Consider the following 5,045-nt stretch of genomic DNA (forward strand, 5'->3'; position numbering starts at 1 on the left):
GCTGGGGAACCAACATAGTATCTAGTGGAAACTGGTTATATATGATACGACTTTGTGTAGTAAATACATTGTAAGTTACATTTACCCCTTGTTTTACGATACAAAAGTGACAACGCTATGAAGTACAACGAAAATAAAACTTTGACATACTTCTTTTGGGATCCTGAGCAGTCAACTTTAGTTTACGTTGGTGAACTATCTTGCTGTCTGAGCCCTTTGATTGACATCGGTCTCAGCCAATAGGACTCAAGGAATGTTGTTAAAGTGGACACGGGAAATATTTAAAAGGCAAAACATTGCACGCCCCAAAAGAGCAGGTCGATCATGCGCACTTTTAATAAACGTGGCACCAAAATAAACGTGTAATAAACGACGAATAGTCGAAATCTTTTCGTGTTTCATTTTGACCCGCCTACTACACGCTCTAAACCAGTGGCGTAAAAACACAATCAAGTGCGCTTGCGCGGAAGAGGCGTCACGTGACCGCTGAACCACTCGGAGACGTCAGTCATGGTGATAAACTGGGGCAGTGGGGGATCAGCAGCGCTCCAGACGGCCCACTTGGGAATCCTACAAGATTAAATTCATAAATATTAATTGCTTCACAAATGTGTTTTCTCCTTGGCATTCTTTTTAGATTTGTGTTAATAAAGATGAACCTGCGATTCAGGTTCTTTGATCCTCTTTGATGTTCATCAAACACTTGCCCAAGGAACACCACAAAATGATGGACGGGACGATTCACCGCAAAACAAACTTTTCGGGCCGACGTACATACATACACCGACATATATATTCAGCATGTCCTACCAGAGATGGGGACTCGAGTTTGGGACTTGGACTCGAGTCGCACTTAAGTCGCATATACAGTGACTTCAGACTCGACTTAGACTTGCATTCAAAAGACTTGCGACTCGACTTGGACTCGTGATTTGAGACTCGTGAACAATTTTTTATTTGTAATGTTTCATTTGACAACCTTTTCTCCGTCTGTATGCTTTTTACTTCCCGCTGACGTAACATTTTCGGCGCGCGGACCCTCGCGCCGGTCGCGACGCGTTTCGCAAGTAACCGTTGCGCGCGACTCCGCACATGCGAACTTGGCGCTGCGCGCGCCGCAAAACATCGCGATCACGGCGGCGCTGGTGAGGACGCTCGCTTCTGTTCCACCATTCATAATACGTTTTGGGTACAAAACAAGTACAAGTAGCAAATAGAAGAGAAGCAAACTGCAGCGTGTGTGGCATAAAAATACAGGACGCTGGTTCCACCACATCTAATTTTATTCGCCACCTGAAAACCCAGCCGGAAAGGTTAGTCACTGCCTGAAAGGTTATTAGCAATATTGCAATATTAGTATTGACTTGCCACCAGTGCATCAGTAGAGAGGGTGTTCAGTCATGGAGGCCTCATAATGCGCCCTCACCGAGCCAGGCTAAGTGCAAGTACCCTGTCAATCCTGATCTTTTAAAAATGTAATGCGTTAGTTGCATAAACATTGTATAAACATTGTTTCCTTGTATTGGACACTGAAAGACACCTTGAAGTTCAAATAGATCGTGTTTGATCCAGTTAATAAGGAGAAAAATAGTTGTTGCTGCAGGGCTTTTTATGTCAGAATCATTATTATTGTAAAATTTGAATTCTGTTTTTAATTTTTATTTTATAATCACTAATTTGGTTGCTATTTTCTTTATATGCAGACCTTTCATATATATAGTTAAAAATGATTTTTTTTATTTCACAGCCCTCCTTTATCTTTTAGAACAAAATATAGCAGATGTTCTACTGAAAGAAGAGAATATTGTATCCAGAAAAATTTCAGTTTTGTAAGAAAAATACTTTTTGGAGAAAAATACGGATACAAAATTTATCTGGAAAACATTTGTGTGTGCGTGCGCACTTTTAAAAATTGTATTTCTTCATTTACCAGTTTAAGCTATTATACATCAGAAGTGTCATAACATACCATTACAACTATACAGTGATTTGCGACTACAGTGTCACTCAAATATTTGGGACTTGACTTGGACTTGAGGTCAGAGACTTGAGACTTGACTTGGACTTGAGGTCAGAGACTTGAGACTTGACTTGGACTTGAGATCAAAGACTTGAGACTTGACTTGGACTTGCAAAAAATGACTTGTGAGCATCTCTGTGTCCTACATTATACAGAAACCTTTCAGTCCCCAATAAACGGAGAATGACACATAAAATCTGCAATCTTGATCTACGATGTGTAGTTTGAAATGTGATGTTTAAAAATGTTACTTATGTAAACTAGTAGATAATTGGGATGAAAAGCGGTAACGTTCATCCGGAAATGATAAGATATAGCTATATTCGGTGTCTAATTTGCGCTCCGATGTCCACTGGATCCCCGAGCGCTACACATAGGGTTGCCAGGTCCTACAAAAATATCCCGCACAAAGTCAGTGTAAAACCCGCCCTTCAGAAGCCTAAACAAGCCCAAAGCCCAGAGTTGTTGACGAGGGGGGGGGGGGCGAGTGTAAAATGGCGACAAATTAAAAGTATACAAATACAAAAGTATTAAGTTAAATCAAATATATTTGTATAGCGCTTTTCATAACATATGTTGTCACAAAGCGCTTTACAGGATGGTAGCCCAACTCAAAAGTAGCCCAACAAACCGCACCCCGCGACCCCAGAATTTTTACCCGCGGCTGGATTTTCAAACAAGCCCAATTTGGCGTTAAAACCGCGAACCTGGCAACTATGACTACACGCGGCACTGCTGCACGAGCTCGGATTACATTTAAGTAGGTTGGGAGAGTAGGTTGTCACGAACTCTCGCCTACTTTGAACTCGGTTTCTGGATCGGAAAACCTCGAGTTTTCACAGTTAACATTCAGAGTTAACGTTCATAATTAACGTTCAGAGTTAACATTCAGAGTTAACGTTCATAATTAACGTTCAGAGTTAACATTCAGAGTTAACGTTCAGAATTAACATTCAGAATTAACGTTCAGAATTAACGTTCAGAGTTAACTCTAGTTAAGCGCTCAACCCGCTTTCTGGAATACCCCCTCCCCACTTTATATATCCAACTCTAGAGTCTAGCCAAAGCTATAGCCACATCGCCATCAGGTCAGATGGATTTAGGCATTGAAGGAAAGCCAAAGAAGTCACTATTAGAGGTCAATTTAATCAGATTGCATGACCATATGATTCAGTTGTCACAATCATGCAGTGTTGTCACAAACTAACTTTACAGAAAACTACAGTTTAATTGCTAACCTTTCTCTTGTGTTACATTTCTGTTACTATATCTTAGGTGTTGGTCTGATGTTTGTTGTGGCCCACTGGGTCTTTCTACTGACAGCACACACAACTCTAAACTGATTTGTTCTTACATGTCTGGAAATGTCTGTCTTTCCTTGTTTTGTTAAAAAGACAAAGACAGAAGCTCCTACATGAAGATCAAATGGTTGGAGGAAGATCTGCTGTGGCCTGTTGGTATATAGTGTAGTGTGTTTATGATTTCAGTGTTGCCAATTATTATTGTTTTCTAATTATACCTGGGTCAATACCTAACAACAGAAAGGTCATAATTTTAACAAGAGTATTTTATAATTTAGTAAATCTGTTTAATTAGAAGTGCCTGATAAAGTCAAAAAGTGCAATAAACAAATATATGTAGTACTTTTTGTACATTTAAAACCTACAAACGGGTTGGTCATGACCCTATAACACTAGAGGAAAGTTAAATAATCTTTCTGGATATACTTGGGAAACCATCTAGCTTTTGGAAGTCACCTGGAAAACATGTATAACTCTTCACTAACAGAAACAGTCTAGCCATTAATGACATTAAAAAACACTGCTGCCACAATCAGGGCTCCTTTGAGGCCCTAACGAAAGACATTTGTAATTTATTACAGAAAAATGTATCGCTTGTAGAATCTTTTCCTGTGATTTCCATTCTTCAATTCTTTCTTTCTTGGGTTCTGCTGGGATACTCTGCTGGTTACATTCAACAGTCCTGAGCTCTCATCTTAACGTATCACTTTGGTATATAACAATCAAAGAAATAATACGTTTGCTTTTTAAATCCCCCGTTTTTTTTTTCAGGCAACCGCTTGTGGCCAGCAGGGGGCACCTCTGATCTGTGGGGCCCCACACATTTGAATTGTGGTTATGACCTGCTCGTCATCTGTCCTAAGCCCTATCTGGATGGGATTAGTTTCTCAGGGGGTCCTGGGGTAATTTTCTCTTTTACGGGGGGTCCTCTGTGATTTTAATCCCGTCCGGAACGAGCATGTCCGTGTTTTTCTCAGACGTCCTCAGAGAAAATTACAGGCGGAATTACCTACTGTTTTTCGCTGTACTCCGTGGTCGTCTGGTAATTTTAGTCCCGTCCGGATCCACATGTCTGAGTTTATACATGCAGACATCACCTCGCGTTTAATAAAACAGCTATACGTCCACTGCCACGCACCGTAGTTACACGTTGGGCGCGCGTTTTCACGGAGATCCACGTAAAGACAGCGGCGAGCGAAAATGGATTTACTGGATTTTTTAATGGATTTATTTTATTTTATTTAACGGATTTATTTAGCTATTTACATTCATTAGCGATTTTTTATAATGTGTTTTCTGTATTGGTTTAACAAAATAGCTTAACTTAAACGGAGATCTTAAATGCTGAACTGAACAGTAGTAAAGTTAAAAGTTAAAAAGGAATCATCAGAGTTGGCAGTGTGACATTATTAAACATGCTATCACGTGACAAGGCGATGTCATGTGACCGAGAAAGCCAAAAACTCACGGGTCCTCCTGTTTTTTCAATTGCTGTCCGGATGCAAGAGTTTTATCACTGAGTACAAGGGTGAAATATTTTTCACAGACGTCCCCCTGAAAAACTAATCCCGTCCGGATAGGGCTCTAGTGAACCAAGCTGTCGCATGAGAAGTGCTGAAATCAGGGCAACGTCAGTCGTGTTTGGAGCAGGCTTGGCGAAACTTTGGTTTGTGTTTGGAGAGGAGTGCCTGTTCTGGTTCTGATGTGACATAAAGACACTCGTC

General features: G+C 40.5%; 1 protein-coding gene across 2 annotated transcripts in view; it reads right to left on the reverse strand.

Annotated features, from left to right (window-relative positions):
• fyco1a (FYVE and coiled-coil domain autophagy adaptor 1a) overlaps positions 1-390 on the reverse strand; it is a 31,638-nt gene extending 31,248 nt beyond the window's left edge. The window contains exon 1 of one of the 2 annotated variants that reach the window (XM_076984517.1): positions 151-390. The gene's annotated coding sequence lies outside the window, so the exon portion shown is untranslated. The remainder of the gene's footprint in view (positions 1-150) is intronic. The other variant, XM_076984516.1, reaches the window with a different exon arrangement.
• Between the last annotated feature and the right edge of the window lie 4,655 nt (positions 391-5,045).

This window comes from Brachyhypopomus gauderio, chromosome 21, assembly GCF_052324685.1.
Source record: "Brachyhypopomus gauderio isolate BG-103 chromosome 21, BGAUD_0.2, whole genome shotgun sequence".
NCBI lineage: Eukaryota > Metazoa > Chordata > Actinopteri > Gymnotiformes > Hypopomidae > Brachyhypopomus > Brachyhypopomus gauderio.